Genomic DNA, 22,303 nt, shown 5'->3' with positions numbered 1-22,303 from the left:
AAATCCCTTCAGGAGCCATTTCTATTTAATGGACTCACCACGTGACTCGCAGAATGATAACAGCCAATTGTGAGATGCTCCACCCAGGGGGGGGAGCTAAGAATCCCCACCTGGATATAACCTAGGGTTTGGGACAGAACAGTCAGTCTTTCCACTGGATTCCCAGAAGAATGGGTATCTTTTCCACTGGATCTTCAGAGGAAGACTACACCCTTTCTACAGGATCACTGCTCCAACAGAACCACATTTGCCACTCCAGGAGGACTGCAGCCACCAATCCAACTGGACTGCTACCAACGCCCTGACCAACGGGGTGTCAGGTTGTATTCTGACTTTGTCAGTGTTTTTTGCTTTTGTATTATTGCATGTATTTTGGTTTTCTTTTCCCTTTTCCTAATAAATTGTATTTGACTTGGAGTCTCTCACTGGTTTTGCTTTCAAACCAGAACACCCAGGTACTGGATTATACCTCCTGTGGTTACATCACAACACTGGTCCAGCCTACCAGGATCCATCTACTGCTAAGGCCTGCCCTTGGGCTAACTGACCACTCACTCCTATCACATATTTTAAGCATGTACACCCTTCCACTGCTCAAGTTTTTAAATAAGACTTCGTCGTCCTTCCTCTTAGTCAAACCATCTCAACATTACTGAGGGAGTTAAGGCATTAAGCCCCAAACATCTTTGTGGAGAAAGACTTAGTCTCAAGATAAAACACAGTCAGCAGAACAGATGAAGAACCCACCTGCAAGACAGTAATTCAGTCATGGCTTTAATCAGCATAAACTCAAAAATTCAGAACCCTTCAGTCTTGAGATTTATTTTCCAAAGATCTCATTTTTGTATGAAATTTAATTGAATAACAGATTAGTTTGAGAAAACATTAATTTCCTTGTGGTGAAAATATTTACCCCACATAAAATTATTAGTTGAAACTTTCAAAATCAGGAAGACCGTGTGTATTTTAATTCCCAAAATTTTCTTGAAACTGGAGAAAGCCTTAGTTCTTGCCCATGCTCCACAGACCATTCTTTAAAACACCATATATTACCCAGACCAAACCCTAGAACTCTCTTCTCCTTGTAGTCTTTCCAACCCTGGAAAAGGCTGGAACAAAAGAAAGCAATAATAATCAATTATTTTTTTTTTTAATCTACTGCCTGGCAGGACCAATAATCACCAAGGCTCAAAGGCTTTTGGAATGCCTTTACAGAGGAGAAATTTCTTTATAGGAAGAAATTACTGGCCTTTGCCCCTCTCTGGCAAAGAAGAAGTTGAATCTGAGCAATACACTACCAAAGCAGAGACTCCAACTATCTCTCCAGTGCACATTGTTCATCTCTAGTCTTAGATCAATAGCTGAGTCATTTTCAAGAGAGTTCACGGAAACAAGTCTCCAACAAAAGCTGACATTCCAGAGCAAAAATCCAGCCCAAAGCTTACTTCTGTGAAGGTACAACCTGTATTTTTCTCTAATGTTTTCTACAAGAGTGAAATCTTACTTGAGGTCCTTATCTCATATACAGGCAACAATTCAGACTCAGGAAACCAAAAACATCTATCCTTTTGAGGTACAGAGGAATGAAGGCAAAAGTCATGTCCTCTGACGTGCAAGAAAAACTCATGATCAATATCCTTTCTGCCCCAGCTACACAGTGAAGACTCTTCAGTATTAGATAAGCCATATAGGAAAGAGCCTTAAATTTAGCTGTGCACAAGCTTGTGTTTGCATTTAAAAGACAGACAACTCCAACTGCTGATTTTCTCCAAAGATCTACTTAAAAATTGACAAATAGTTCTTGCTCAGGTATAGATATTCATTGTTTTGTACTATATCATAAAAGGGAAATAGGCAGCTACTTTAAGTGAAATGCATGCTCCTCTTAATTTAGATTTACATTTAGCAGGCAGAAATATTTATTTAATGACTGTCATAAAGGTCAGAGCTGTCCTGACTTGAGCTGGGATAGAGTTAATTGTCTTCCTAGTAGCTGGTTCAGAGTTGTGGTTTGGATACAGTATGAGAGTAATGTTGATAACTCACTGAGGTTTTTAGCTGTTGCTAAGTACTGTTAGCTATACTAAGTCAAGGATTTGACAGCTCTCATACTCTGCCAGGAGGTGGGAGGGGCACAAGAAGTCATGAGGGACACAGCCAGGACAGCTGGCCCAAACTAGCCAAAGGGATATTCCATACTATATGACATCATGCTTAATATATAAACTGGGAGGAAAGCTGGCCAGGGCTACCACTTGGGAACTGGCTGGGCATTGGTCAGTGAATCACAAGCAACTGCATTGTGCCTCAGTTCTTTTTAATTCTTTCATTATTATGATTTTCTTCCTTTTCTGTCCCTTTAAACTGTCTTTATCAGAACCCATAAGTTTTCTCACTTTTATTCTTCTGAATTCTCTCTTCCATCAGACTGGGTCAGGGTAGTGAGTGAGCAGCTGTGTGGCACACAGTTGCTGGATGGGGTTAAATCATGACATATTTCTGGTGTCCAACACAGGGCACAATGGGTTGAGATAATGACAAATCTGACTAGAACATATCAGAAGAAATTTCTTGTAAGTACTCATTACATTAATCACGGGTCACAGTGGTGATGTATTTGCTCCCCAAGTTGGTGTGGTGTCCCTGTTTGTAAAGTTGCATTCTAAAATACTTGATTTGTACATATTGCTCCCTTGAGCTATTTGTCACCCATGGGAACAGGGTAAGGTTATGTTGTTGTACTCTGTAACACGGTCTCATAATATGACAGAATTGCCACTCGTGAAACTGATCTGGTATTTGTACTCAGCACTGCCCACATCTCCAGACTTTGGGAGCCATCTATAGGAAACTACTAATAATTACAACTTTTAACTCTTCTCAGAGACCCAATCCATGAGGGAGACAGATATTCTCCTCTAGGCCAATTAAAACAGCACTTGGGAATTTTTAATATCCTTGGGATGTTCAAACCAGCATTCTTATTGCTGTGTCTTCTGAATGTGTTCAAGGTCTTGTTATAGGATCAACAATTCTTTCAGAATGCCACCCACAGGGATCTGCTCTGAGGCTGGATAGTGATAAGTGGCAAGGTGTGGGGGATAGTATGGGCAAGTGCCTAGGACAATGGGTACCTCCAGTGCTTTGGAACTTCAGCCCTGAACGAGTACAAAATCTGGAAAGACTAGTTAAATATTGGGAGAAACTATGCTGCCACCTTGGAAATTCCAGAGATGCAAAACCCATAGCACCGTGCTGCAGCCTGACCCAGGCCTACTGAGCCATGCTCAGGACTGTACAGTACCCCTGAGGGAAAAAAAGGCCTCTGGATGTGATGGGAAAATGATGGGCGCAGGGGCTACTCCAACCCCAGAGACAGGCACTGTGGTTGAACCAAAGCACCAAATCGTGCCTGTATCAGCCCCTGCTATACATAAGGAGAGAGATATGCAAAGGTGAGCTCATTTAGTGAGGGATGAAGCAGCAGGGCTATAATGAGAAGAGGTAGGGGAAGAGGCCACAAACAAATAAAAGATATAGTTAATCATCTGATCCCTATCTTTGAGTAAGCTGTGACATATGCAAAAAGATTCCAACCATCATCCAGGCAAGGGTATCACTGGTTGCTCCAATGCTGAAATAACAGGCCCAGTAAACTGGAATTAGAGGATAGAGAAGCCAAACAGCTGGCATCCCATTCTACAGAGGTAGGCGTTAACCAAGGAACTGGAAAAGGGGCACAAGCCCTCAGCCTCTGGAAGTGACTCCAGGTATGAAGGAAAGTTATTCCTTTAAGGAACACATTATGCCACCCAGGCAAGTGGACTGTCATGGATAGAGGTCCATGGTCCAGTATCTGAGGCAATTAGCCATGCTGGAGGAGATTTATGATGATATGGATTTATGATGATTTATGGTGATGTGGATGATAACAACAAGCAGTTATCCAAACACCCAGATGAAGAAAAGTGTACACAACCCATGTGGTGGAATGGGATGCACCATTGTCATACACCAACTCATTGGCAGTAATGACCTGGAAAGATTGAGAGGGACAAATGGTGGACAAATTGGCCAACTCCCATAATACAAACAAAATGCCTCTTCCTCACTACAGGCCTGTATCTTGGCTGTGGGCAAGGAAGGCTTTATGCATCCTATTCCCCACCTATATGGACCAGTGTTCCACTATTAGAAGTAAGCATAAACAGCACAGGCCACCCTGTGTGACCACACAGAGGACATGAGGAAGTGGGATGGAAAGATCTACCTTGACCCTAGAGGCATGAGTAGGGAAATAGCAAGGAAACTCACGAGAGAGGATTATTGCAGGACATTGCTGCTCCAGTCTCTAGTGGACAGTTCCCCAGAGCAGAGGGGCTACTCTTACTCCTGATCTTCAAGGGACTCTGATTCACATTTACAAGAAGTGAATAAACAGTGAATACACAGAATCACACCAAATCACAAGGTTGCAAGAGACCTTTAAGATCATCAAGTCTACCCCAGACTGTACCACCTCAACTAGACCATGGCACCAAGTGCCACATCCAGTCTTTTTTTAAACCCATCCAGGGATGGACTCTACCACTTTCCCAGGCAGACCATTCCAGTACTTGATCATCCTTTCTGTAAAAAACTTTTTCCTAATATCCAATCTATATTTCCCCCGGCTCAGCTTAAGGCTGCGTCCTTTCATTCTGAGTTGCTGTCCTGTGAAAGAGACCAATGCCCACCTGACTACAGCCACCTTTCAGGAAGTTGTAGAGAGTGCTAAGGTCACCTCTGAGTCTCCTTTTCTCCAGGCTAAACAACCCCAGCTCCCTCAGTTGTTCCTCACAGGGCTTGTGTTCCAAGCCCCTCACCAGCCTTGTTGCCCCCCTCCAGACCCGCTCAAGCGTCTCAACATCCTTCCCAAACTGAGGGGCCTAGAACTGGATACTACAACCAGGACTGGAGGGGCCCTGCCTCCAGCCAGGTGGAGGAAAGAAACAGCTGGGTTTAGTGGACCATGTGGATTGGATGACCTTGCACAGCAGAGCCACAGGAGTCAAAGGCTCCAGCAAACACTGCTGCACAGGGGCAGGCACCATCTCTGTTTCTGGAGTGGCAGGGCAATCCCAACAGCTAACTCTGTTGGAGGTGAAAGTGAGCCTGACAGGGAATGAGTGGCAAAAGCACTCCATTGTGACTGGCCCTGAGGCTCCAGAGCATCCTTTGCCTAGACTGCCTCACAAGGGTGTGCTTCCAAGGACTCAAAAGGTACTGCTGGGCTTTTGCTATAGCTGCCTTGGAGACAGTAGAAATGAAACAGCTATCTACCTCATCCCATCTCCCAGAGGACACTTCTGGTGTGGTCAAAGAACAACAGGTGCCATCACAATGGTGCACTGGACACGGAATCACACCAACCAAGACACCCTGACACCATCCATAAGTTGATTTGCCATATGGAGAGGCAAGGAGCAATCAGCAGGAATCACTCACCCTCTAACAGTCCCATATGGCCAGTGTAGACTAACGGTATGCTGTCATGGCCTGGACAAAGCCGTGCCACCTCTGAGTCCAGCTGTGCCAGACCTGCTGGAACTTCAATACAAACTGGAGTTAGAGGCAGCCAAGCACAATTGATACCGCTAGTGCAGTTTTCTCAAGCCACTGGCAATAGAGTGCAGGCCCATCCAGCACACCTGGAATTCCAGGGGTGGAAACACAGACCTACTATTAGCCATGGACTGATCTAAACAGTATTTGAAACAAAGCAAAGCTCTAGAACATTTAATACATTGATGGCAATATTGTGTGAGGCAATACAATAATAGAAGTTTTTGAGAGAAGGAAAAGTAGTTCAAATCCTTCTGTAAACTGGTTTTGCCATAGAATTAAAAAGGTAAAGAACCTGAACAGGAGACCCAGCGATCATCCACAGGATTGCATTTGCTCAAGGACTGGGTGCACTTGGTGGGTAACACAGAAGGATAGGGAAGTCTTATGGGTACCTCCAGGGGATTTGATTCTGGGTAAGAACAGTGACTGATTTGAACTGTATTATGTTGTTTGCTATAAAATACTGTAGGTCATCACTTCCACTGTTGCTGAATGCCATATCAAGGGTATTGTAATAGCATTACCCAGCCTAATGAAGAATGGAATTTTGATGATAGAACCAGACATGCATAGCAGTGATGGAACTAGCGTTGGCTTCAGCATAAAACAATCCAACACTACACACATTCTCTCCTGCCCTGAAGGACTACTACAACAGACAAAGCCAAAAGTCATAGACTAAAACTCAACAAACATTCTGAAGGGATGGCCCATACAGTATGGGAATGGTATCTCTGTGTATATATCAAAATACAGGAAAGGTGATAGCGACTACTTGGGTGTATTGGAAGGTGTGGGACCTGCTAGGATGCAAATGGATATAGCCCTACTTTCAGGTGCCATAGAGTTAATTAACTGTCTTCCTCATAGCTGGTATAGAGTTGTGGTTTGGATACAGTATGAGAAAAAAGTTGATAGCAACAACTAAAAATATCAGTATGTTATGTAGTGTTTATATTAGTCAAGGACTTTCTTGCTTCTCATATCCTGCCAAAGGAGAAGGCCAGAGTGGCACAAGTAGTTGGGAGGGGACACAGCCATGACAGCTGGCCCAAAGTGGCCAGAGATACTCCAAAATCTGTGACATCATGCTCAATGTATAAACTGGGGACAAAGCTGGCCAGGGGCTACTGCTCACATTGGTTGGCAAATGGTAAGCAATTGCATTGTGAATCACCTGTTTTGCATATTTTAATTATTTTTCTTCCTTCCCTGTCCTATTAAGAAGCCTGTGTCTCAACCATGAATTTTCTGATTTTTATGATTCTCTTTCCCGTCCCACTGGGAAGAGAGGGGGTGGAGTGAACAAGCAGCTGTGCAGTGCTTAGTTGCTGGCTAGGGTTAAACCATGACAGCAACCAACACATAATTAGATTACAAAGGTCTAAAAGCCATAATCAAAGTTTCTGTAGATACTATAAAATAATTTTGCCATCGCATGTCAGTTTCATAAAAAACATCAGAACTAAACTAATACCACCTTGATGGCTAACAGTCCCAAAGGCAATACTGTATCTTTTCATAAAATGAGAATGGTCCAACATAAATCTTTTGGGCTTAGGTCATAAAAGTATACTGTAAAATGTTTTTCCTCAGAAGGATTCACTCAACAGGCTAGTCATTTCTAATAAGTCAGTGCTGTGGAAAAGAAACAGTGCCAGAGTTTCCTGTTACAAAGCACATGTGCTCCACTATAAAAAAAGAATGACATTTCAAAAGAAAAAATTATGCACTAGATATTAAAGATGTAAAGGACAAATAAATAATCAAAGTATCCGGGATGAACAATTTCAAAACTTATGGAAAGTGCAGGAAATAACTTCTCTGGTTTAAGTAAAAAAAAATTTAAAAAATCCAAGTTTAGTCCTGGTAGAAAACTCCTCTGTATCCACCCTGCACTCTCTCTCTAGTGTGTGTTATGTGGACATATAGACTTTACACAGTACATCTGTCTACACACACTGCAGATAGTTTTGATTTTTGATCCCAGAAAACTTAGTCTTGCTTCTAACTTACTGACTTTAAAAATACTGGCACTACATGAATTTACATTAGGCCAATATTATTGGAGATTGGCTATATTGGCTATATTATTGGCTGTAACAGCGACTCTAACTATGTAGCCACAAATACTGCCACACAAATTATTCCAAGAGTAAGATCTGAATATTTTATTTTCACTTAAAAATGAACTACACAGAAGAGCAGTTTTTACCATTCCTGGGTTTTATCTGGAGGATTTGGGTTTGGTTTTAGGTGATCTGTGGCCATGGGTGCTGGCTTTAGGAAGGATGTCAGGTGACCAGAGATACTGACAGAAAGAAAATAAGTATCAACACAAAATGCCAATACAGAGCTTCCTACGAAAAACTTTTCCTGCCAGGATGTTGAAAAAGAAGCCAAAGAGACTTCTAAACCAAGAATTCAAAAAAATTTTGCAGGCCATCCCTACTACCAGGTAGCATACATGCCTAGGAGCTACAACTGTAATTTTTATATTAAATTCACCACAACATTGTTACAACAGTTGGGGGAAAGAACAAATAACAAAGATAAACAAAATACTACATTCCCCCACCACACTACTTTTAAACCAGCAAGTTACAAAGGAGATGAAGATTTCAGAATGAACTTCAGCTATTTCAAATTGGTCTGGAGGCACAAAACAATCACAGGCATAATTTAATGCTCTATATTCACACCTATTTTCAATGTCAGTAGCAGGATCTGAAAACATGAACGCTTCTGCTCTGCCTCAGCTACTCATCACTACTACATTGTGCCAGCAATTTCTTTTCTTTCAGAACTGCTGGCTGAGGTGGTTTTGCCCTTACTCTTTGAACTGTTTCACTGAAGAAGTGCAAAGTTAGCTTTAGTATTTTGAAACTTTGCGACTTTGACTGCAGTGGGTTTGGAAGCCAGCAGCTTAGACAGCAGATCCAAGGGGGCTGTAACCTTCAACAGAAAAGACAAATAAATAGAAAGGAGCACCAGGAGCAAGGTTAAGGGCTATAACCTTTCTAGCTATGTTAACACAAGAAAAACATGCTTGTGGTCCTTTCAGAGATTAGTTTTATAGTCTGCTTTCTTGCACTTTATTAAAATATGGATGATGCTACTTAACTACAGATTTTTCAGCTCAGCTTATGTGGCAACCATCTGTCTCCCACGGGCAAACTGCATACTTTATGCTGAGACTTCTTATTTTCCTGGAATGCAGCTCAACAGCTACAAAGTTAGAGATCATACCTCAGATATTCAAGATGAACTTCCCAGAAACCTTGAAAGTGGACTCTGCATCTAGCTTTCTAATTACCACACTTAATACAAGATCATCAGTGCCCAGGTTGCTGTATTTTTTAGTCACAGACCCTTTATATTGCAACTTCCTTTTTATTTAAGTTGCAGAAGTCAATTTGACACAGTTCTGTGGCCAAATGAGAACTTTAAAAAACATGCAGTGCTTTTCTTAGCTACACAGAATTCCATGTTTGCCAGTGTGACTTCTGATTACCAGCAGCCCTTAGCTCAGATTAGTACCACTGCCAGGCACTTAACTGAAGAAGTATGCAGTGTCATTCTCAGTAAGAAAAGACTACTCTTGTCAATGGCTTAATGTCACTCATCTTAGGTTTTCAGGTTACATATTCAGCTTTTCTTTACCAAGACTTACTCCAAACACTAAGGAGACTGGGAAATTCAATCCCATTCGTTACCTGCAAATGGTTTATCTGAAGTACAGAGTAACTACACAAAAAGTAGCACATAACAATAGGCAAATATCCAGGCTGGTTCAGTAAACACAACAAGGCTGGGCCCAGACAGTGCAAAGCAGACTCCTGCTGCCAGCACCTGCCCAAGAACAGGATGGAAGCTGAAGTCTAGAAGTAAAGACAGCTCAGCCTAAGTCAGCATTCATGCTCTTGTACCATTTTCTTGGAACAGAAATTTGGTGCACTGGCACTGCAATGAAATAGGCCTCCCTGTTTAATTCAGATATTGCCTGTGCAGGCTTATCATCCTTGAAATCACATTTTGTCCTTAACTCAAACCCTGCAACTCAGTGTGCCTTTATTATAGCACGTAGAAGTCTGCTCTGTACTGCTGCCTATCCCTACTGACCACACTATGACAAGACTCATATCCTATGATAATTGGTGAAATTCCTTGTCCATACCTGCTCATATTTCCCGTAACCAATAAGCAGGTTCTCACTTCTTTACTGGGCTGTTCAAAACAGATGCACAGGTGGCACTTGGATACTACAAAGAATTAGCTTAGCATAAAAGTGATCTTTCACAAATAAAGTTTTTAATTATTTCTATGCAGAACTGCTGTTTTAGTTCTCTAAATTCAATAAAGGACCAAGTACTTAGAGTTAAATTTAGTTTGCTCCTTTTCCATCATCAATCTAACAAACAGCAGCCAGGTTTTTACCACAGAAACGGCACCTCACATTTTGAAGAAAAAGAACCAAAATTTACCCACTACACTAATGGTATTAAAACTGAAGAATTTTACATGTGTAAATGTGTCATTAGCATGACACTTTGTCACTGGGAGTGAGTTCTCCCCTGCTCTAAATTTAGGCATTTAAGACAACTTTTCTCACCTTTTTCAAAGTCTGTTTACAAAAAGTTTCAGACACACTTTTGTGAAAATAGAGCAGCAATGAATTACTTCTTCATATCACCTGTGAATTATTCCTAAACAGGTCTGAAACACCAGAATAAGTGTTCTGCAGCAGGTCTGCAACACCACAGTAAAACAATACACCTTTATTTACAGAATTGAGGGCTGGTTTCTTGATTCACACAAAAATCCGAGGAAGCCAGACACAAGGGTTGGGCTGGATGAGTGCTAAAGGTCCATTCAAATAAAGTGTGACTTGCACAGTCAGTATAAAAGGTTGTGCCTTTTTTCAATATGTTACATCACTGCAAAATAAGTACAAGCATTCAATCAACACAACACTAACAAAAACCTTCAAAACAAACCACATTGGAACCTTTCTTTCATTTTAGCAGCAGAAAAACTAACACCACTTCCTCGGCACAAACCTGTCACTGATTTACAACCTATTCATTACTGAACTTCAGAGTAAGACAGACAGGACTGCTTCAGACCAACAGTCCAGACTCCTGCCTGCCGCTACTGAAAAGAGAACTTTTCCTGTCAAAGACACTAAAATGTGTAACCAAGACTCAAAAACCTTCATTTGATCATAATCCTGAAGACAGACACATGCAATAAACCCATTTCAAGGACAGTCTTCAAAACAAATAGTTCCAGTTTAAAAACAGATCTAAACCTTTCAGAAACATACAACCCAAAATATGCAATCTCTATCACAGGTATTTGTAGTGATATGGAATTTTTCCCCATTACTATGGTCTTACAGCATTGTATTTATTCTTTTTTAAAAAAGGATTCAAAGAACATTGACTCTTAGTTCCCTCTACATGAGTTCAGAAGAAGGTGACAGTGTGAAAAGAGTTCTCAGTCATCGTCAGATAAAGTTAATGACAGAAAACCAGCAGCCAAAACATTTTCATTGACCTGGAAAAAGCCATCTACCTTTAACCTTGAATAGGTGGTTCAAAAGCTGAAGCTTCAGGGAACCTTGGAAGGGAAATTTAGAGACTTTCTGTAACTGATTAAAACAGGTAATTTAAGTAGCACTGCTGCTGTTAGTGCATTTAAGGAAATACAGACCTTGTAGGGAAAAAAGCCACATGCAGAGAGTAAACTGATCTCAACACATAGTGGGCAAAACACTTCATGACTTTTACTGACACTATACAGTCTTCAGTGTGAGAACACCATTTCTCCAAAATCTGGTCAGCAGACATTTTAGGTGGTGAAAAATTACAATTCCCTGTCCCCCATTTATTAACACTGTTTTGTATTGTAACAGAAAGAAGCTGTACTTGAAATTGTATTTCCTCCCTATTAAAAAATAACAGTAAGGAAAATTCAAATACATTTAAAGTAGAAAAAACATCATTTTACCCAATCTCAAATTTCCACTAAATCCGTGGTCAATTACAAACTGCAAATTAAAAACACAGTCAAAGGAATAACATATTCCCATAAATATCCAAGTGGCAGAATTCCTTCTTACCTGTAATTTTAACCTTGTCAAGGTTCTAGTTCGGTGCTGACAGAATTAGTTTACATTCCTGCTGCCAAGAAGCACGTAACAGAATGACTTGCAAAACCTTGAGATAACAGTACAGGACACAACATCTGCTTTATTTTGGTATTTCCTAGAAAGAAACAAAGGAAGTAGTTAGCTACTCCAGATGGCGTACAACAGATTTGTACATTAATTTTTTCATGAATACAACTTTTTCCTAAATAGAAGTGTTTGAACTAAAGCCATGACTGGATGTGCAAAGACCTTTCAGCAAACTCTCTAAACACCATATTCAAGATTTATGCTAACAAAGAATCAGATTAATATTTTTCTCTATTTCCCTCACCAACACTGACAAGCACTTAAAAAGTCATCAGCCTATTACCTGCCATTCAAGTCCCTAAATTCAGTAACAGAAGGAATAGCTTTTGCATACCTGCTAGCATCACTGTGCTGTCTTAATTTTATTCACCTACTCAGATGACAGAGTACACTCCTTGAGTGTTTGACATGACTTAAACCCACCATGTGCAGCATGTGTAATCTGTGAGCTCTTTATTCTGCTTCCTTAGATGTAAAAATGCACAAGAGTTTAAAACAAAAGCAATAAGCTCCAACTGCAAAAGTATTTCAGATCCTCTGTAATACAAATCATTGCATTTCTTTAAAAATAGTTTCTATAAAATTAACTAGAAATTCCCCTTAAAATGTAAAAATAGTGAATAAGCAACAATTCAGATATGTGGATCAACCACAGCATCTACGCATTGTTTTGAACAGGATGCAAACACCCAAAATCCTCCATGGATCAGGGACTACATATTTAAGCTTATAAACCACTGCATCTTACAGAATTGGCTTAAGAATACACTGGTAGAAGGAACTATCATAGGAAAAATTCTGGATAACAGCCAGCTTTCTCTGGGACAGGAGGGAAATAGAAGTTTTATAGTGATAGTGAAGATTTTAAACTGATAACAGCACTCTGGATGAGCTGAGTGATAAAGGAGACTTACTGCTGACCTTGACTTTAAGCCCACTGATGGAGGAATGGAGCTACGACAACATTTCATTATGGCTCGCCTCTTCCAAACACTAAATAGTGCTTTTCAACTACTAACAAGAGTCATAGGCACAAAATTGCTCAAAAGGACTACTTTACCCCTTTTGAAGAATTGCAGGAGTTCAGTAAGTTCCATGCCTGTAGCTCTACACTATTGCAAGCCCCGAGTTTTCCCCAGAATTCTCTCTTCTTACGCACCACAATAGGATGGAATGTTCAAGGAATCAAACTAATCCAGAAAAAGTCAATTATCTTCTGTCACTTGAGGTCTCCAAACCAGCTTAGGAAATGCTTGATCAGACAAGTGCCCGCCAGAAATGCAGAACTGGGACCTGCTGCCAATTCATATTTGTTCCAAGTATTGTGTAACTACACCTTAAGCAGCATCCACTAAACCATTAATGAACTCTGAAAAAGTATCCTAAATCATTGTATTGAACTACAAGGCAAAAGCCCTCCCCAGAAGGTAAAAAAGATTCAGTAAAAAGTTGGTTACACATCAAGGAACTTCAGGGAGTAAAATGAAACACACCTGGTGCAAAATCACAAAGTTGTGTAGAACAGCTCTACTTCAACACACAAGGTTTTAGGGCACAGACACAAAGCAGGTGGCCAGGACACAGCTCCCTCCACGCACTGTCTCCCACTTTCAGCACATGCCCCCAGCTGGGAGCATCACAAGGTGCTTGCACCAAGTGCTCAGCAGCCTCAGTGCTTCTGTGGCCAGTGGCCTTTAAAAGCAGACAACTCACAAAAGCAGCCCTGGAAGATGAGCATTCTGTTTTTCAGAAACAAGAGCCTTGAGCCCTCCCAGATTCCACTCTACAGAGGATGTGAAAGCATTCCTTAGACCAGGATGACTTTATGCTGAAGGCTGCTTACAATACAGCAGATTCCAAAATAGATATTTTGGGCTAAGAGCATTTTACCTCGGAGTATGATTGCATTTATACAAATTCTAAGAACAATATCTCACTTCTCAGAAGTGAGGAATACAGTATTCAGTGTCCCAAAACACAAAAGCACCTTAAGACATAGCCTCCACCATTGAATATGGCACAACAAAGAAGGGACACTACTTCTATCTCATTTGCACAGTAGTGACTCTTACCTCTCCAAGTAAGCTGCATGGCTTGTTTGCTCTCAGTATGAAAAGACATTTAGATTCATGATACAGCTTTGGGATAACAAACCATTATGTCCAGCTCCTAACAATTTGAATGCCAAAAATGCTCACAACACACAGATGTAAATGTCTTGTACAGATTGCTCATCATAAATTACATCACAAGAATAAAGCTGAATGCTTCCTATTAAAGGCTTAACAAAATTACAAGATGTATTAAACATTTTATTTGAGCTACTTAAGGCTTCATACTATGTAAATGTGTAATATTTTAGTAGGACTAAGTTAGTTCAGTAAACTCTTCTGCTACTATACACCTGCACCCTACAGTAGGATAGTTTTTAATCGAGAAAAACTTAAATTTTCCTGGGCTAATAAAGCATTTCAATTTGACCATGTTTACAGGATTTTCTTCAGAAGGTAAGACTAAACAGACAAAGCCATCATAAGTAATTCACTGCTAAAGAACTAAACTCACTATTCAAAAATAAGATCATTAAGAAAAAAAATTACATAGTCCAGAGAAATTTGAAGAACCCTATCATGTTATTTTACAGAGTGTAGGCACCAAATGCTGGTTTTCCTGATGATTAAATACATACTTAATAATGCTGGTTGCAAAGCACTAATGTTCCTCAAGCTGAATCCAAATGTTTGAAACAAACAAATCCACAACACCCAGTCCTTTGCAAGTTTCCAAACTCTAGCCAGAGAAGTACCAGAAAAAAACTGTGTTTATTCTGCCTCACAACCAGCTAGACCTGGACTCTGACCTTTCATTGATAATCAAATCACAGCTGCTTTAAAATAAGCAAACAAACAAATCAACTCATTGACTGAGCATCAACAGAAAGAGCTATAATCTGGTGTGCCCTGATCCACCCTATGACAGCACAATACCACCACTGCCAATACTGTCCCCCAGAACTGTAAGCTGGGTCCCACACATAGGAAGATTTTGCAAAAGAGACAGAAGGAGGGGGAAAGAAAAGAGCAGCAGTGTATCCACAGGTTAGCTAGTAAACTCAACCTACCAAGGATATGCTTCCAACATACAGTAAACCTAAGGTAACATCCCTTGCTTCAAAGAGGTTTTCACTGGGATACTTGACTTTTTGGGGAAAGTGAGAGCACAGGGGAATGCACAAGTGCTGCAAATTCATGCAGTAACTCTTCCTTATTGTACCTATATGACAAAGTCAAAACTAAACAAGGAATTATTTTCTGCTTGCTTACTTGATACAATGCACAACTTCCATCCTACAGAGAGAGTTCTTCATCCATCTCTACATTTGCTAAGTGGTTCTTCATTCTATACAGAACCAAGACTGAATAAAGTCTTGATTTGTGGATTTGCAGGTGTGGGGGTTTTTGGTGAACTCTTTTCCCCCCTTTTCAAACATGGAAGCTGCACTAAAACATTCATATTAATCAGTTAAAGTAAGGAGAACTAACCGAAGTTCAAAACTAAGAACTCTATGAAGAAATTTAGGTGCCTTATCCTTTTTGAAGCACTTAATACAATATTATGCTTTTGAAAAATCTGCAAAAGTATCCTTCCACTGTGTTTTAGAAGAAAAACCCAGAACTTCCTGAAAAGCTAAATGCCTTGAAATAAATTTGCTTGGGGTTCCAGTCAAAGTTGAGTTAAGCAAGTTGAAGTTTGCAGTTAAAAGTTCTATAGCCAATTAGTAATTTAGACTGTAAAATGATGAATTTCCAACAGGAGTATGCTGTTAGACCAGTATTTCCCACTTACCTAAAAGCTTGAAAATGCCATGAGCTTAGCATTCTAATTAGGCCCATACTTTTAAACATCACCTCACAAATGATGGACATAAGTTACAGCATCAGAAAGCTGCTTTTTGATACATCTTACAAAAGGGATTCTGAACCTTCATCCCACAGACCTGTCTTTAATACATATTTGCACTTTTGTAATTCCTAAATTGACTGTGACTCACCTTCAGGTGAGCTTTAGATCAGTAAATTCATATTATGGCTGTGTGGGTATCTTGGCAGCAATGGTAGCTTAAGTGATATTTGCTCTCAGCAGCCCTTTCCTGTTCCATGCTCTGTGGCTGAGCAGACACACAGACAGCTACAATGGTACATGTGAATGCCTGAAGCAGAGACTGCTCATCTGGCTGATGAGGAAATCAAACTTTGTTGTATTATACAAGCAGAAGATGAAGGAAGACCACAAAAGCCAGCCTTACTGGAATTCAGAACGTGTGTATTCCATCTGCATTTGCCTACTGGGAGATCCTTGGCAAGCACTTACTTCTCTATTCTGTAACAGATCAGAGTTATACTCAGCACAAGTCAAGCAGAGAAATGTGGAATCATCTCTCCATCTGTTATGCTGGGCAGCTTTGCAAACAGCCAGCTTTAGGAAGAGAGGAGGCTGAAGAGCACAGCCATCTAACATGCTTCAATAAAACCCCTAAGTACAAAACTCTTTCATTTTCAGTTATTTGATCTTTAGCTGAACTAAGGAGAAGGAAGTACCTTCAACAGTTAAAATATATTCCATGTATATGTTAGTTTTCTTCCAAAAAAACCCCTCAACTGAAGCAACAGAGCATTGTAAACAGAGGACTTTAACTCTGAACAAACACGTTTATTGGGGCTGCTAGGACTTTCTAGAGAAAAGCTTGCAGAAGTGTCTAACTAGCTTTTATCTTACCTTACACAACAGCTGTAGTGGAAGTCAAGTTCTAGATACATATTACACCTTCCACAGTAATCCAGGAGTCACAAATTGAGAAAGATGTGTTTGTATTCTGTATGGGTTTGTGGTTTTCCTTGATGCAAAGGGCAGAGTCTACAATCATTCATCTCCTTGACGGGAACTCAAAATTCCAGCTCAGACACATTGAAGTGATATGCATGGGCAACCTAAGATCATATGTATTATTACTGCAGTGCCTATCATTTGAGCACATTCTTACACTGCTTCTCCATGAGGCAAATTTAATATCACATAACTAGCTAGTATACCTGGGTAGCAGTACTAGATGTGTCAGTTGGAAAATATCTGTCCTTTGCTGTCTTTGTTAACATCTCGCCTTCAAACTGATGTTTGAATTGCTTAGATTTTTGAAATGTCCACAAAACCAGCCTGAGCACTGGTCAGATGTTCTGAGGAAAAATCCACCACACCTGTCACCTAATAATATTATAATTAATAATAATAATTTTTCTGAAGTCCTCTGGGACAAAACAGCATGTCCCTAAACCACACCTCAGTCTCATCCATTCTATCTACTATAGCACTATTAATGAGCATCCAGAGTCTGTCACTCCTTTGCCTAGAAAAAGTATTAGTAAACTATAATATTATTCAAGCTCAGAAGAAATCTTGAAAATAAAAATCCTCTGTTGATTATGCAATACAAAAAGCTTAGCCCTTTCTAGTTAAGCCATTCAAAGAAGGCATCTTAAGCATAAAACCATAAAAAACTCCTGCAGCAAAACTGTCAGCAAAATCAGAGAAAGCAACAAAGTTCAGATCAGTTAATTCAGTAGCAAGTACATGCTTTTGGATAATAAAGTCCATTGTTACAAACCTCATTGCACTGTAGGATACAGAGTTAAGAAAATTGACAGAATTGTATAATTTCATTACTAAGACAGCAAAGGTGACTGAGCTACAAAGTTTTAAGATGCTTTAGCTGTAGGTTACAGTCCAAGTCTGATAGTTTTCAAAAGATTAATATTCTTCTGAGTGTCTTGTATGAAATGTTTTGAAGAAGAAAGAACAGATAATCTACAGATGGCTACCTTGACGAATTCCTCTGTGACCTGTATTCAATGATTTTTTAAGCTAGAGTCCTCAAAAATTAATATTTATCTGGGTAGAGAACTTTATCCTAACTCCTACTGGCTACCAATGCATTTAGAACAGGTCAGTTTTTGAATCAAGTCTTGCTGCTATCATTGAAGCCAATTAGGAATTTTTTTATCCTCAACACCATATCTTAAATTTCTGCTGTTTCTGACACTAAAAAAAAAACAAACCCAAAAACCACAAAAAACCCTTAAACCTGGTTTATATATGTCTTTCTGCACAGATCCTGTATTTAGGACTAATATCCCACAGAAGATTCTCAAAGGCACAACAGCATCACATTTTGTATATTAGGGGAATAAAGCCATTACAATACACGCATGCCAACTAATCACGTTTTTCTGTCTTACAAATATAACACAACCCTAAGCGTGACCACAAGTATATCCAAAATTTAGAAGGAATTTAAACTCCACCAAGTGGGGTGAAAAACAAAAAGTATCAAAGTAACAGTACTTCAGTTAGGACCAGGTACAAAAAATACAACAAGAATTCACTAATGCTGGTATGTTTGACAATAACAGAAATCAAGATGTATCAAATTTAAAAGGGATAATAAGAATAGGGTTTTATTGCTTTATATATGATACCAACGACCAGAGGAAGGACTTCCCCTCTTGAATAAGGCTCCTCTTCAACTTCTAATGTAAGCCTTCAGGTATAAATGCACTAAAACTGAGCCATCACAGCAGATTTAAAAAAAAAAACAAACAACAACTTGGCCACTACTGATGTGCAGACAGTTACAGAAGGCATAAATTCTCTGCCACACGACTTAGACACTCGGATCTATTTGTAGCTTTTTTTAGCCATGTTATCACTTGCTAAATTTATATACCTCAGGAGTTAAATTAAATGCAAAAAAGGTCATTCAACACCACAATAAAATCACCAGCAAGTTTAAATTGGTAACATAAGAAAACCAGTAGCATGAGCTGCCAAATATTAAGAGTTAGGATGCTATAGGCAGTTTAATGTTTATTGCAAAGCATGCAGCTTGGAAGGAGAGAATTCAGGCATCTGTTATGTCAACTCACAGCCTACACACACAGTCTTTCAAAAGAAGTAATTTAAGTAATACAGGAACTGAAGGCTCCAAATAGGAATTGTTAAAACACATAGCTATTATTATATCTCAATTACAGTTTTAGAACATTCTTTCCCTTCGTCTCTTCCAGATTAAGATGTTTCTTCTAATTACTAGCAAAGTTACTTCAGTAAGAACACTGTTAACCATTAACAGAATCAGCATGTAGAAATGTAAAGACTATTAAAATTTTTAAGAGGGTCCATTTGTTTAGAAAGTCATTTCCTTATTGCTAACAGAGATTTATCACCTGCCTAAATCAGCCTGATTTGATTCATTTCAGATAAGGCATATCTCAAAGCATTTTTAAGGCAGTTATAATCAATGTGGAAGAGAAGCAGCTGATCCTGATATGTACTCCCATACTGTAACAGAATCAATACATCTGTAGTCAAATTATATTGAATCCATAAAATGGTACAGAAAGTCATGTTTCAGAACACAATGACTTGTCCAGACTATTTCAGAAAACACACTACTCTCCTTTTACAGGATGCTCAACTTCTCCATCAGGCTAGAGAAACTTTTCAAGAAGAAGTCTAATTAAAAGAATTACTATCTCTAGGAACTGCAGAGTGAAGCAAACTTCCATTACCCTTTTTTTCTGGCAGCAGACTCCAGTATCGTTGCCTGGACACACAGAATCTTTTTCAGGTATCTGCATTGAGGCTATCTGAACTGTTTCACTCGTCATCTACACAAGAGTACTTGGCAAGAAGCAGCCACTTGGCAACTTGGAAGCATAAAAACTCTAAGTTTTTATGTCCAATTCATTCTACAACTTCAATTCCACAATAAGTCACTTAGACTCACTTTTAATCAATAGTTTAAATTCTCGATTTGCAATATATTTCAATACTGAAGTTTCAGATATCTCTATCGAGTAAAATCTGTTTTAATTTTGCCACTGCACCAGTATCACAATACATGTTGAACTATACCTGCAAAAATTAAAAGGGGAATTCTGTTAGTAAGAATGTTAAAACTAACTTACAAGCTGATCATGTCAATTTTCAAGAAATCAATTATTAGAGAAGGTGCTTAAGGGCATGACAGGCAGTCAGTGACATAATGATAGACATGACAGCCAAAATGATTCCAGGAAAGTTAGCATGTTAATAATTCAACATTCACTTTATGCTACTCATCATTTCAGACGTCAGCTGCAGGCAAACTTGGATAACACAGATTAAGACACCATCTATAGCTCCACCAAAGGTTACTACTTCTCCTGTACACTACTGGCTGCAAGATAGGCCCTTGCTGGACTGAATGGTGATGGAAACACCTTAGCACAAAGACACACTTAAAAAAACACATTAATCGTAGCAAGGCGGCAAACACCACATTCTGGCATCCCATTTATATGACACCTTGTCAAGATATTTTAAAATTATTTCTATATTCCAAAGCTCACATATGAGCCTTACCACTTTACTACCATAAAGTTTAACCTGCATGTATTCTATGCTAGTGTAACAAACTATCTGGATCAAACTAGGAATCCATAAAATAATCATGGCACACAAAGGAATACTCTTAAATATTCTGGCATTTGCAGAATGCCAACTGAAAGAATCAGATGAATTTAGCAGTTTAAAAGAAAAGCAGACAATTAGCTGGGGGATTACACAAATAATTCAGTAAAACCTACTACATAAAAAGCAGACCCCCAGCCACAAAAAATCAGAAATAGGTATGTGAATAGAAGACTGCTGACCTGAGCTTTCAAAGAGATGCTGAATGCAGCACAACAAGTGCCAATTTCAGTAAGTTTCCATGCCTCTGAAACTGAAGAGCTGGCATTAGGCAGCCAGCTGCCTATATAAAGTGCTACTTACACATTAGTCCCCAAAACATCTCCCACTCCTTCTGAGTGCCTCCAACATCACTTCTATGACTTGAGACCATGGCCTTGTACTCTCTCTTCTATGCAAATACCTGCCCTGTAAAGCAATAGCTACATGCTTCTCAGATCTTCAGAGTGGTTTGGGTTGGAAATGACATTAAAGATCACCGTGTTCCAATCCACCTGCCACAAGCAGGGACACCTCTTACTGCACCAGGTTGCTCAAAGCTCCATCCAGCCTGGCCATGGACACTGCAAGGGACAGAACATGCACAATTTCTCTGGGCAACTGATTCCAGTGCCTCACTACGCTCACAGTAAGAATTTCTTCCTAACATTCAATCTAAACCTACCCTCTTGCAGTTTGAAGCCATTATCCCTTGTCCCATTAAAGCATACCCTTGTCAAAAGTCCCACTCCAGTTTTCTTGTAGGCACCCAGCCTGGAAAACCTCAACTCTATCAGCTTTTCCACACAGGAGAGGTGCTCCAGCCCTCTAATCAGCTTCACAGCCCCATATATATATATATATATATGTATGTATGTATGTATGTATGTATGTTTGTTTTTTTTTTTTTCTTTTTTCCAATATATATACTCCACTTGTGTGGGGTATATATATTGGAGTGGTGTGGGAATGAAACAACAAACATGATTAACATTTTGTTAAACTATGCATGTAAGCTGAAGGCAATGGCATCACTGCTGAACAGCGCTAATGGCTCCTACTACTCGATTGTGCTCTAACTCGCAGCAAGGTGACAACGGTGCAGGTGCTTGAAGGTATGGCCTGATTAAAAGAAATGCATCTGCCATTTCCTCCAAAATGCAGCAAACCTGCCCTATTTCCTGATATTTTGAAAGTGGCTGAAATATTACTCAAAAGGGTGTTCACTCTCTGCATTCACAGAGAATTACAATAATAAGCTCATCACGGGACCACAAAGTAAACAAAAGACTTACTAAGACACTACCAATTTAGTACAACATGCCATATCATGGAACTTAGTCTGCCAGTTTTATAATTAGCAACACCTATACTACTCAAAAGACACGGGTGCAATAAGCATTAGCTACAAACACTACTTGACTTTTAGTAAAGGAACACAGACACAACTAGCTCATATACCTCTGATCATTAGTGCATTTCAACAGAAATATGCAGAAGTATTTAATAGTTAGTAAAGAGTGATAACATTCTGCAGGAATAGTATCATATGCAAGCCAAGATCTAAGAAACAGTACCATTTTTCCAAGTGTCAGTATTAATGCTTTGTGTCATCTGATCACGGACAATTTCCAAAGTGTTATCTTCAACTCAGTACAAAAATAAAAGTTTTTCCAGATCTTCGTCTTTCTGATTAAGATTCACTTCAGAGACTCTTCCTTGTATATTGGGGTGAATAAAGCAAAAGAGTCTGAGTCTGAAAGTAGTAATATTGACCAACTTCTCTCCTAGTTCACCACAACATTCAATAAAATCTCTAACTCAAACACTTAATAGTAACAGCTGAACTGAAACTAATAAACTCCTTGAACCACTGGAAGAGGGCAAGCTAGACAAGAAGTTCCTACTTGT

General features: G+C 39.5%; 1 protein-coding gene across 2 annotated transcripts in view; it reads right to left on the bottom strand.

Moving 5' to 3' along the window:
• Window positions 1-22,303, bottom strand: part of PPM1B (protein phosphatase, Mg2+/Mn2+ dependent 1B) — a 61,574-nt gene that overhangs the window by 24,802 nt on the left and 14,469 nt on the right. For both annotated transcript variants that reach the window (XM_066546503.1, XM_066546502.1), the window contains exon 2: window positions 11,732-11,876. The gene's annotated coding sequence lies outside the window, so the exon portion shown is untranslated. The remainder of the gene's footprint in view (window positions 1-11,731; window positions 11,877-22,303) is intronic.

This window comes from Molothrus aeneus, chromosome 3 (assembly GCF_037042795.1).
Source record: "Molothrus aeneus isolate 106 chromosome 3, BPBGC_Maene_1.0, whole genome shotgun sequence".
NCBI lineage: Eukaryota > Metazoa > Chordata > Aves > Passeriformes > Icteridae > Molothrus > Molothrus aeneus.
Note: the sequence above shows the minus strand (reverse complement) of the source record. Positions and strands in the feature narration are given on the sequence as shown.